Source organism: Colossoma macropomum, unplaced genomic scaffold, assembly GCF_904425465.1.
Source record: "Colossoma macropomum unplaced genomic scaffold, Colossoma_macropomum, whole genome shotgun sequence".
Lineage (NCBI taxonomy): Eukaryota > Metazoa > Chordata > Actinopteri > Characiformes > Serrasalmidae > Colossoma > Colossoma macropomum.
The window spans coordinates 14,848,782-14,862,294 of record NW_023494790.1 but is presented as its reverse complement, the minus strand read 5'-3'; the positions used below and the strand labels follow the sequence as shown (position 1 = coordinate 14,862,294).

The 13,513-nt window shown below is 39.5% G+C and overlaps 1 protein-coding gene across 4 annotated transcripts in view; it reads left to right on the top strand.

Annotated features, from left to right (window-relative positions):
* Nucleotides 1–13,513, top strand: part of jmjd1cb (jumonji domain containing 1Cb) — a 187,651-nt gene that overhangs the window by 90,214 nt on the left and 83,924 nt on the right. Inside the window, exon 1 of one of the 4 annotated variants that reach the window (XM_036572267.1) lies at nucleotides 1,576–1,682. The exons of 2 other annotated variants lie outside the window; for them this stretch is intronic. The gene's annotated coding sequence lies outside the window, so the exon portion shown is untranslated. Of the gene's footprint in view, nucleotides 1–1,575; nucleotides 1,722–13,513 lie in introns of those variants that run through there. One more of the 4 variants, XM_036572266.1, reaches the window with a different exon arrangement.

Sequence of the window (13,513 nt, the reverse complement as noted above, 5' to 3'; positions counted from 1 at the left end):
GGCTCACATCTCTTTCTCTCTCTCTCTTTTTTCTGGTTCACACGCGCACTCTCTCAATGAGGCCAGGCCTTTTTTTGTGTAAGAATGAAGTCTTATTAAAGCATGGCTGTTCAAAGGTGCCCAATATGCACTGGGCTCAGGAGGAGAGAGGCTAAGAGGATTAGGAGCTGCTGTACACACACTCAGCCCAGCCACTTTTCTGGAAGAGCTAGGAATACACACCCTTACGCCTTCTGTTAGCCGTAGACTTGTCACTCATAGTGTTCTTGGTCAACTAGGATTTTTTAAGTGAATTTATTGTGTTCATTAATTTCTTTATGTAGTTTATTTATACAATTGAATCATAGTTTAAACTGCTGAGTAGAGATGACATTATACTAATTATTTTTTATCAATACAAAGACCTTCACTGTCGGCTGATGCTGATCTGATATTGTTCATAAACTAAAGTTTTAATGGATTGTTTTGGCAAAAAAGCAAATTTACACAATTTTCTACTTAACCCAATAGATGTCGATCAGCCAAGAAACGTTTGGTCTTCAAATTTTGCTACAAGGCTAATGTTGCTAACAAACACTATTAGTCAATAGTCACCCAAGTCTTTTCCATAAATACATCCTCAAAACTTTTCAACCTGCTCAAACCCCACCCAGGTCTTCATTAAGGATGTAGAGACTTGTTTATGTGGTTTAGAGCACAGTATGACCTACTGACTTGTGCCTCTCTCACAGAATCCAACTTCTGTTTACGCAGAATTCAGCACAACACCTGTTGTCTAAAATGGCTGCCCTCTGCATTCACCTACACGGTGAAGTCGAATAGGACATGCGAAGCACTGTCATGTTAAATTGTAGTCAGCCATGCTTATTGTAACACAAAACATCCACAATAACAAACCATTTAAGGTGCAAAGTAGTTACATAGTATAGAGCTTTTTGATCTTATGTATTTATAGCACTTGGCTAAAGTCACAGAACACCTGTCATTTATTTAATGTCCAGTCAAAATGGCCAATAGGTACAAGTTATTCAGTTTTCATTGTCAGGAAATAAGCAGAAAACATTTAACAAAAAAACTACAAAGGCCTGAACAGTCAAATATAGTTTTTCCAGCATTTAGTGTGTCCATCTTTTACCTTCATCTTTTATTTTTTGGGGGAGACTTGCTTTCAGTGTTTGAAAGAAATCGTAAAGTTCAGTCTCAGAAGTTGGTTGCATTTCTGCTTTTCTTGATCCAAATAATCCGAAACACGTTCAAAACTAAACTAACAATCTGAGCTTTTTCTTGTTGTACACCAGAAGGACCTGGTGATTGCTGACATTAGCTGTTGATGCTGATAAGGTGAAGCCTCAAACTGTTAATTCCTCAAAGAGCAGCTAAACTTGGTGCTGCTGCTATTTCTATACAGTAGGTCTAGTGACCTGCATGCTGTTTAAGTGATGCAACTGATCCAGGTGTTTAGGTCAGCACTCGACAGCCTGTTATGCAAGCGCAAAGGCTAGCGATGTAATCAGCGCTGTTACATCACTGCCTGCTACTTCCTGTCACTAGTGCAGGTGGACTTTGCCACATGTCCGCTAATAGTGGAGGCAGCCTGTGCAGGGAGGACAGAGAGGCAAAAGAAAGGTTTTGGTGAATGCCATTCTTCAGCCAGTAACGGCCCTGTTTGCTTCGCATGTGTGGTAAGAAGAGCCAATAAAGACTGAGCTGTCATTCAGAAAGTGAGTTGGACTTGTCTGTGGGGCTGTCACTGTCAGTTTTATTACTGTTAGAGTGATCTTTGATTATTTTGGCCATGCATAGCCCTTCAAAAATTATACTATACTTATATTCTTATATACTACACTTATATTGGAAGGAAGCCTTTATTAAATGTCAAAAATATATATAAAATATGCATTATTGATAATTACTGCCAATTTAAGTCCTATTGATAGCCCTGCTTGATACTCAGTGTGTGTGAGAGAGAGAGATACAAAGTGTGTGAGTGTGTGAAGGTTTCCTAGCTGACTTATTTTGCTTGCAGCAGAGGTTAGGGCCATAAAACTCAGGAATATGTCTAGACGTTTTTTTTTTATGGCCCTAGTCATTTTCAGAGTCTTGATGATGAACATCCTCTTTGATCGTCTGGTCTGATAGGGTGTTGTAGTCGTCCGTTACGCTCAGAGGAAGGACACAGACTCGCGACGTGAGCAGAGATTGAAAAGGTTCACAGAGATTAGGCCAGAAGCGGTTGTAAACAGTTGTAGACAAATTCCACTCCACAGCTGACTTTTATCCACTTTGTTTTCATTGTATACAGGGATGTATGGGGAGGACGGGGCTTTACAAATGTTGCGTCTCTGCAGCAGTTATTACATCATCTGGGGTATGTTTGTTGGATCTGTGGACTTGCTGACCTCCTGAAGGTCAAGCAACGTTGCCTCTTTCTCTAGTCATTTGATAAGTCTGCAGTGGTGACAGGAGAAAAGCTGCAGTCTGCTGTGTCTCAGAAGTCAGACAGAAATTAATCCAGCTATCCCATGTGGCCTGGCTTCTGCAGAGTTGAGAGAGGGCATTATGGAACAAAACTCTTATTAATAATCAGAAAGTTATAGAGCTGTACAATATGGACACAATAGTAGTATTTTACTACACTGTGATTGCAATATACCCTGCTATATATTAAACAGGCGTTGGTGAATCAGTGATGGTTAAAAATGGCCCTGTGGTATTTACACAGAAATGAGCTTGTTTACACATTGTTTAGCATATGTCTCATGCCCGGGTTGTATCTGGATGTACTTTTGTTGTATTTTAATTACGCTTTTCATTGAAATGCAACCCCGATGTCACCAGATGAGTACTTTCCCATGTAAAAAGCACATTAATATGTACATTTTTTAGGTTTTCCTCTGCTAACCTACTGTAAACATAGTTTCTCAGCTGTCACAACCTGGAAATTATACACTGACAACTACCAAAAGAATCAGCTTAAGACAGACAGTGAATCATCTGCTTTGTCTGTAGCTGCTCTAATTGTTTACGCAGGTAATTGATGCATTTCTGTTTACATGACAAAATGCATTTACATGTGTCGAATGTGGTCAGGTAGTAGTGAGTGGTAATGCCAAACATTTACATTGTAGTATAATTTACATTTCTGATGCCTTCAGTGTATTTCATAGTATATCTTTTTTAAAATAAATAATACCATTTTAGATGCTTAAGTAAAGCTATTTTGGTATGTTAATGATGGCTTATTATTCTGGGATCGCTTTTTAATAAGAACCATTTTTAACAACCAAAATCTGAGATTCAGGTTCAGTCTTCGAAAACTGGCAACTCAGGCAGAGTGCTCCTGCACATCCATAATTGCAATACCGATTAACATAGAATATATTGTGTAGCCCAAAGTAATAGTTTATCACTACAACACTAGGAAAGCTGATTAACTTCAAAGCTCCCATATCTTAAGTTTTTTCTTGTACTTTGTGCCAAAAATAGTTATAATTCATTTTTTTTCTATGTCTCTATGTCTCTATGTTTATCCTTTAGAGTGAAACATGCTGTCTTTGTCCTACACTGTTAAGTCTAAAACACTACTTGTAACTTCAGTGTGAATGGATAGGGCTAAATTGCTTTAGGCTGAATAGGCTGTTTTTTACAGCATAGTTTGCATAATTGGACTGTATAGTCTGCATAGTGAATGGTACATTTAGAAACTTTAATAGTGCTTACATATTACTTTAAACTCAGTTATTTCTATATGCAGGGGCGTAGGCGGAACATTTTCCATGGTATGACCAGGTTGGACCCAGGACTTATATTGTGGCAAACTGCTAGGAAAAAGTATGTGGTAACATCGAGAGAATATTTGGCTGGGTAACAACCTAACCTACTGTAGCATCTGCAGGAACTGAATTCACCTCTGATGAAATCTGGACTGCACTAAGGTACATATGTATTTAGCTGCTTTTAAGTGTTTTGCTAATATAGAAGGCCAGTTTTAGCTGCTTTCTTAAGAAAATGAACAAGAACACTTTGAGGCAGTATTCACTCGCTGGTGAGATACATTGATTATTGAGTGCAGCATCAAATCATAACTAAATGGTGACAACCCTGATGGCAGATTTTCACTGTGAAACCGTTCACACAAACTAGCGAAATTTTTCTATGATGACTGCTTTATTGATGATAGCTGGCTGTCTTAGTTTAACTGGGTTGGCTAGGACGGTGTCCACTCTTCACAGGAGGTTGGCTCTGGCAACCCCTTGGTTACACCTTGGCTAGGGTCCTTTTAACACATACAAACATTTCATAGACTCAGTTTCAGAACAGCTCCAATCACAAGAATCAACCAAATCTTGCACCATTTAATAGGACACTCAAAAACACCAACTGTCAACTGCATTGTTATATGCTTGGAAAGAAAGGCATGAGAGATCAAGGCTGTCCAAACAATAAAGAAGAAAAACAGTGTGAACAAAAATGAAATTGAACCAGCTGTACTTTTGACAGATGGCATTGAGTCACACAGTAGCTACAAAGAATTCTTTACCAAAATTAGCCAAAAATCGTCCATGAGTTGGCAACAGTTCCAGCAATGAGAAATTACACTCTTTGCTGGGCTGGGAGAATACAAAGAGTGCTGTTCAATAATAGTGCAGTGCCTTTGCTTGCTACTGTCTGAGGGACAGTGAGTGAGCCTGTCACGCTTAAACTGGCACGTAAATACACTGCTCCCGAGTCATTTTTGCAGCTTCTACAAATCTGTTTGCTCCACATTTTTTGCTCTGTGGTTTTGCAAAAACCATTGACGGTGATGCTTCTGCATTAAAAAATCTACATATGATACTGAAAGCTACAGTGTTGCATCTGCACAATATGGACAAAATGTAAGTATTGCGTTTACATTGCTACATATTACAATTGCGAGATACTGTGTAATGTATTAAAGGGGCATTGAGGCCTAAAACTTTAATATGTAATAGCTTGCTATACAGTTCTGTTGCACAGAATTACAACCCCATTTCTGAAAAACTTGGGACGCTGTGCAGAATGTAAATAAAAATAGAATGCAGTGATATGCAAATCATGTAAACCATATTTTTAAAGGAAAATAGTAGAAAGACAACATATCAAATGTTGAAACTGGGAAAATTTAGTAGTTTTGTAAAATATATATGTCCATTTTGAATTTGATGCCATTGACATGTTCCAGAAAAGTTGGGATGGGGGCATGTTTACCACTGTGCTACATCATTTCTTCTTTTAACAAACTCTGTAAGCATTTTAGAACTGAGGAGACCAGTTGCTGTAGTTTTGAAAGTAAAATATTTTTACATTCTTGTTTGATATAGGATTTCAGCTGCTCAACAGTTCAGGGTCTCCTTTGTTGTATTTTTCATTTCACAATGCACCAAATGTTATCAGTGGGTGACAGATCTGGACTGCAGGCAGGTCAGTTTAGCACTCAGACTCTTTTAAGACGGAGCAATGCTGTTGTAATACATGCAGAATGTGGTTTGACATAAGCAAAGCCTTCCCTGAAAAAGACAGCGTCTGGATGGTAGCATATGTTGCCAAAACATGTATATATCGATCAGCATTAATGGTGCCTTCACAGATGTGCATGTCACCCATACCATGTGCACTAATGCCCCTATACCATCATGAATACTGACTTTTGAACTGTGCACTGTTAACAAGCTGAGTTTTCTTTAGCCTGGAGGACACAGTGTCCATGATTTCCAAAAAAAATTTAAAATGTTGATTTGTTGCACAACAGGACACTTTTGCACTTCATCTCAGTCCATTTTAAATGAGCCCAGGCCCAGAGAAGGTGTTTTTTAGCATTACACAACTTTACCAGCCTTTTGTTGCCACCATCCCAACTTTTTTGGAACATGTTGTTGGCATCAAATTCAAATTCAAAATTTCAACATCTGTTATGTTGTCTTTGTACTATTTTCAATTAAATATAGGGTTTTTAAAATGATTTGTGCATCGTTGCCTTTTGTTTTCATATACATTTTGCACAGCATCCCAACTTTTTTGGAAATGGGGTTGTATGTCCCTCAGCCTTTTTGGTGTGAGAGTTTTTTATTATTTATGCTTTTATTCATCAACAGTACTCAGCAGGTATTGCAAATATATCATGCAACCATTGGGAATCTCTGTAGTGTTGACCAGTCCTGACTGCTAGCCTAGCCACTGATCTGTAGGCTAATAAATATAACCAAGCTAGCCTAAGAGCACCTTGGCAGCCTAAAAAATGCAAGAAAAGAGTGGTTGTCTTTATACAGCGTAAAGTTGAATCAGATGAGGTAAGATATCTACATAGCCAGGTATCTAGATAGCTTTTATCTGTTTGTCCTCCTCACCTGATGAGTGATTTCTCATGTTTGCGTAATCCATTATCTCCATTGTAAAGGTAATTTGAAGGCTACAGTTCCTACAGTTATACAGGTACAATAAGGTATTCAGCTTCCTAGCAGTACCGTTAACTATTTGCCTTCCTTCTGCGGCGAGAAGGAAATCCAAGCAGTTGTAGTTCTTCCTCCCACCTTCAAGATACGTCATCAGAAGGTGGTTCTGATGCTGTCTGACAGAATTCTAATGTATTATTGACTAACGCATCTCTGCTGTAGGATGCATGTTTACGACAGATGGTTGCATGCTTTCCTTTTGGCCAGAGAGTCCCAATAAAAACACACTGGTCAATTGAGAATATGACATTATAAAACAAACAAACAATAATATAAATAATATAAACAAACAATATACTCTGAAGTATTTTGTGTCCTAGTTTTCTTCCGTTCTTTTTTTATAATATTCTTAAGGTGTGTAACTTATGCCTCAGGGCAGTGTGCTAATATTAGTAATGTGCATGTGTGCTCATACTGCATGTGTGGTGCCACTGAGTTGGCCTGACTTGAACTGGAGAGAGGGAGCAGAGTGCCGAGTTTGCATTAAAGCCTAATGGATGCTTGCCCTTCCTCTTGCTTTACAGATTTCTTTTTGGCTGCCTGCCTAGAGCTTCAGAAAGACATTATTTGGCAGGCTGCGCTGTCCCAATTCTAAAGCTTTCATGTTGGACGAGAGAGGGAAAGGGAAAAAGAGAGAGCGAGAGAAAGGGGAAAAAAACAGCTTATTCCAATTGAATTTAAAGAAAATGCTGCTTTGTGGTTATTTTTAGCTGCATCTTGGCATATAATCCACATTCATCCGTTCCTGTGATAGCATTAGCTTGGTATTGAATTAGCCGTGTTTGTTCAATAGTACATGCTGCATATGCTCGTTTAGTGCTGATATGTAGACTTGTTTCTGGGATTATATTGTGTCTATATATACACGTTCTAGCAAAGAAGGTGGTATTCTGAATAATTTAGATGGATGGTGCACAGTTTAGGTACAGTGGATGTTAGAGTACCAAAATGTACACATTTCTAAAACTGACAGTTACTGGCTGATTAGCTGTACGTTGCTGTAGGTGGCATTTGGGGTTCAGCAGTGACCTTCACTGTAGTATTTTCATCTCTTCAGGCTGTTTTTCAGGCTAGTTAATGGGCTTGGATCTATACTGGTTACTGTACGTCTTTAGTCATAGGAACCCATGACACAAGCCAGTCATCTTTTTTTGTTCATATATATAAATGTTTGTTTATAGAACTCATAACATGTCCACACTCTGTAGGCACGAGTTTGTCTTCCCCAATGTTTACTTCCATTTTTGTGTGCGGAGACGATGGGTTGAAAATACCTTGTTCTCAGAATGCGCTCGCTGCAGTAGCTTTATATTATTTATAGCTTCACTTTTCATTTTTTCTGAGTGACCTCATTTTTGGGCGGCGGTGCAGCTCCAGCGCTGAGGATGATGAGTTTGACAGGGACCGCAGCGCGATAAAGAACAGACCCAGCTCAGCCTTTACTACTCAGCTACAGGGGAGAAAAGCGAGTATATGTCCCTCGTCCCTCACCACGGCCACGTCTGTGCATCCTCCTGACACGTTCCAAGCACTCCAGACTGAGGATGACCGTCCTTTTGATGGTTTGAAAGTCCGTACGGTGAGAATGGGCAAATGTCCTTTGTAATATTAATGGGTAATAAACAGCGGAGAGTGCGTGTGGATGTTTTTGAGAAGGGGAGGGGAAGGGAAGGGCACAGGGATGGCCTTCCCTCAGGATATTCCCTCAGCAGCAGCAGGAACCTGCCTGGAAACCCTGCGCTTTGAAGTGGTTTTCTCTCCGCAGCAAGATCTCAGAGAAATCCGGCGTGGTTATATGTAACCTTAGAAGTTCTAGTGCTCTGTGAAGTCTGACGATACCAGACTTGTTGTTACATGTTACAGCATGCTTTGTTTGGGGAGCCTGGCTGAGCTACCCCGGTACAGATCCACACCCTTTTACTCCCACCTTAAGTAGTACTATTAGTGATTTCTGGAATCCTGAGGCTTAAAGGAGTAGTTTGGCAGAAGATCAAATTTGCACAACTTTCTTCTTACCCCAAAAAATAGGCAATCAGCCAAGATCTGTTTGGTGTCTAGGTTGCTTTTGTATTTTTGGACTGGCGCTACAAGGCTAATGTTGCTAACAAGTAATGGAAGCTGTACCAATTAGCAGCATGCAAACTGCAGTCCTTAACACTTGACTCACACCATGTTGAGTTACTGTATGACACTGTAATCTGTACAAATAGTGTATGAAATATATATAAATACTATATCAAAGGTGTGTTGCAAAAGTGAATACAATACTGTGCAAAAGTCAGAAACCACCCTTTAATTTAATTTCCACCTAAAATATCCATTGAAAATAAGTCAGTTTTTTTTAGTGTCAGGAATAAGGCAGAAAACACATATTTAACCAAAAATGAAACGAAAACCCCAACCACTAAATATAATATCAAAATTTTCAGTGTTCAGTGTGCCTTTATTACAGCTTTCATTATTTTTGGGAGGCCTGCTTTCAGTTTTTAAAAGAAATCTGGAGGCATATTTTTCCAAATCCAAATAATCCCAATCACAAGTTTACTATGTCAGTCCATAAAATCACGTCTCAGATGTCCAGTTTTGTGTTCTAGTACAAACATTTTTCTTTTTCATTTTTCTTTGTCTTTTCTCAGTCTCACAGCTAATAGCTTCTTGACAGCTTCTCATCCTTTTAGACTCATAGTGTTATTGTCTTCTCACAGTGAAAAGACCTGTGAATTTTTTTCAGATCTGAAGCAAGAGTGGAGGTTGGTTTTCTCCAGTCTCTCAATGTTGAAAGCTTTAATACTGTTAATCTGTTTTTGACAGTTTTGGTGATCTAACAGATCTCACATGGTTGTTAGGATTCCCAGTTTTCTTTTAATGATTTTTTTTAAGTTCAGTTTTTGAAACGCTTTTTTACTTTCCCCTTCCTTATGCAGGTGGATTATGTTGTGTCCATTCTCTTCAGATATGTTTCCTTTGGAGATTTTAGATGCACACAAGAAATTAGAAATTGTCAAGGCCGTGCTCAGCTTTCATATAATTTGGCACTGGAGCATTGCTAAGCATGGCCAAGTTTAGCATGGCCAGTAGCTTAGATATGCATGGTGCATGTTGATGTGTATATATAAACTGTCTAGCTGGAGCAGTTGCTGCTAAAATTAGCGCTTCCAGTTGCGACCCCAAAGTGGCACGTCTTACAGTAGATGATCGAGGCCCTGCGTGTCTCCCAGAGACTCTACTATATTTACACAAGCTACTTGAAAGAGCATACACACAAATTGATATCATGAGGAAAGGCTAACCACAATCTGCCTTTTATCTGGGCTCTCCCCGAGAGCAACAAGCTCCAAACGTCGACATGGAAACAAAGGAGCGACTGTCTGAACTGAAGTGGTTTCCTCCAAGCTCTGAAACAGGCCTGCTGATGGCTTCAGAGATAGACATGCTTTATTAGACCTGCCTCAGGGCTTTTCTCTACGTCTGTACCATGCATTTTATATGATTGCAGTCAGGCACTTAGCATGCAAGTAACATATCAGACATAAAGCTCTCATTACTTAATATAACCCACATGTATTACACAATTGCTCTCATTCGTGGCAAGTATGGAAAAAGTGTGTGTTGTCCTTATTTTAGAAGCCATCCATAGTGATAGAGCTGTCAGCAGGGTGCCTATTGGTAGCTATTTGTACACGTCTTCTCAGCAATTTCAGACTACATGTTATGTGCATGTTTATCAGTGACAGTTTTGAAATATTTAGTAGTTTTTATTATTTATTATATTTATTACATTTTATTATTTTTTATTGTATTTTGATTGCACTTCAGTTTCACTTAGTTTTAAAGGTGCATTCATAGTTGTAGCTTTGTTTTTAGATACAAAGCACCTGAACCTGACTTTCAGCTCACTCATTCACATTTTGCAGGCTGATGATTGTCCACATGGGAGCTTTGACTTTCTTCTTCTTTATAAAAGTTTGTTATTTTTTAAAAAATCTCATGAATAATCTAAATGAATAACTAGTACTAACTCAGATATGTGTGTGTGTGTGTGTGTGTGTGTGTGTGTGTGTGTGTGTGTGTGTGTATCATGTGGCATGGCTGTGCCGAATGTCAGAGCTGTCATGGTGGTACAGGTGACCACAAACAGATGCAGAGTCTGATGAATGTTAATTTTGTGTGGACCTAAGAACTGTGTGTGCAAAAGATTGATTAAAGCTCTGGAGTTTATGAAGTAAAAATAAATGGGTCACCAAGGACATGAGGTCACTTTATATATCCAATACTGATGCAAAGAAATATGTATGGATGTGTGAGCATGATATTTTGGTTAATTAGGTCAGTGTTGCTCCAAAGATGAGCACGTGGAACTGGCACTGTTGTGTAATTAGTAGGGACGCATGATGATGTTGGAATCATATCAGTATTGGCAGATAATTGCTCTAAAAAATAAAAAATGATATAGATGACTTGATTTCAACTGTATTTCAAACTGACGTTTGGTAGCTTATTTGTTGTACTCCGGGAGAGCAGAACGTATATAGCAGAGGTCACTAATAGGCGGACCGCGGTCCGAGTCCGGACCCAGACGCTGTCCTATGCGGACCTGGACCTATAACCGATAAACTATAGAGAATTATTTAATTTCGACGGGGTGGTCCTATTTTAATGGGCATAAGTTTTCTAACCTTTACGGTACCGGTTTAGCGGCCCGGGAAACTCACAGACCAATCACATGTTGTAAATATCACACATGATGCTACTCAGCCAATCAGAACAGTGTATTACGATGAGCACTGAGACTCGAGTGAGTGGCGTACACACAGGGGAGGGACGAGGCGAGAAACAGCAGTCGGAGGAAAAAAGCTAAGTTCACACTACAAGCTTCATTGCTCAAATTTGATCTCTCTGACACGATGGTTCACACTGATTTAGGTAAGTGACTCAAACCTGTCGTTAATGTGAACGAACCGGTACCCTGAAATGACCCGCATATGCGCATCCTACTCAGTAACGTCACGTGAATGAATCACGTGTGTCACGTGCATCATCAGCAAACAAACTTATGTGCAGAACAAGCCTGCAAAGATAATAAACTCTGAACAGCTCTCAGCTGTTCATTATTAGAGCGAGACGAAGGTGAAAAAGGTGAGGTGTTGCTTTTCCACCGTTTACAGGCTTTATCGTTTGCTGCTGCTGCCATTGTTACGCTGAATGATGGTGCACGCGCAGTGGAACAAAAGCACATGGATTGATCTGAGCATCACATTAGGGTCGCGTGGCCATGAATCGGATACGTATGCGATCTAGGACCACATATGAAAGTGGCTCAGGTCGGATTTGAAAAGATCAGATTTGTGTGTCCACACAGCCCTGAAAACAATAGATCTGAGTCACATTAGGGCCACTTCGAACTGGTAATGTGAACGTAGAAATGAGTCAGAGGGAAGTTATTTCACATGGCGCGCTCTAAAAAAAAACTGACAAATGTTGTGAAATACTACTGAACAGTACTTTATTTGATTTGACATTCAGTTGTTGACTACATAAGATGTTGCTAAGACTACTATGCTACTTCATTGTACAGTGTATGGCACTAAATTATGATGCAAGTTAGACACTATGATGTTCCGGACCTTTGCTTGAGGAAATGTTCTCTACCTGGACCTTATTGAATTTTAATTAAAGACCCCTGGTATAGAGGATGCTGAGTTACTGTGCTAAAATGTTTGCAGTTTACTTATTTTACTGCAATAGAAAATAATGTTATTTCTCTGGAACGCTGAATCTTATGTATCAGCATCAACAGATAAATATGGGATAAATATTATATATGTTGTAAATATATATGTTGTATTAAATCATTTTCATTCTTAAACTGTTTAATAAGTGATGTATACTGATTTTGTCATCTTTTATGCATATACATTAGGTATAAATATGTAATGTGTTGATTATAGGTGCCTCATTGTTTAACTAAGGTCATTTTGTGGTTTGCTGTTTTTGTAGTCTGATATGTAGAGCGTGAAATGTTTTAAAGTATGTACTCCATAATATTCTGATATTTATATATGCCTTTTTCATATCAAATATCCTGGACCAAGGTCTCTTACGCTGTAAGCCGTGTCATGCACTCAGGGTTTACTGTGTAGTCTATTTTTTTTTCCTTCTTTTTTCCCAGCCAACAGTGAATCTAATGCTTTGACATTATAGTTTGCCTGTGGTGACCCGGTGTGTGTTCTCAAGGTCAAAATGACTAGTGTGGAAAGCTGCAGTGCTACCTGGCTCGGAAAGAGAGAGGGGAGAAAAACACGGCGAGAAAGAGAGAGAGACAGAGGGGAGACAGAAACACAAAGAACAAAGGCGCTCCTGTCTATCTCTGGTTGTCTAATGGCACAGATCGGCTCACGCAGTCAGACCAACGTCAGCATGTTCCTATCTCTGATGAACGAGTGAACAAATTAATAAACGAATAACTCGGCGCTTCCCCCACTGCTCAGACACTCAGCTGTTCTACCATTTTTCTTTCACCAGTAGACAACAAACACTACTCTCTCTCCTCACTCTCTCTCTGTCTCTTTCTATCTCTCTCTTTCATATATGTGTGTGTGTGTGTGTGTGTGTGTGTGTGTGTGTGTGTATTCTCCTCTCTTCCTGTTCTCTCTCTCTCTTTGTCTATGAGATGGAATGGTGGAGTTTGCAGATGAGGGCAGGAGCGAGATGGTGAGTGAGTAAGGGAGAAGGAAGAGGAGGATAGAGAGAGTTTGCAGATGGAGATGAGTAAAGCTGATCATGAGTCTCCTGTACACCTCCTGTGTGTGTGTGTGTGTGTGTGTGTTTGGGTGTGTTTGGGTGTGTTTGGTGTACCTGCCTGCTGGCATGTCAGTGCAGCAAATCAGGGGATTTGTCTTTACATGTGCATTGTGTGCAGTAACTCAGAGAGCCAGATGCTTTATGTTTCTAGTTAGGGTGTAATGTATATGTGCTTACCACTTTTTTTTCCCCTTCACCCCAGCCCTGTGTTTTATTTTGTTGGGCTAGTAAGCACTGGCATT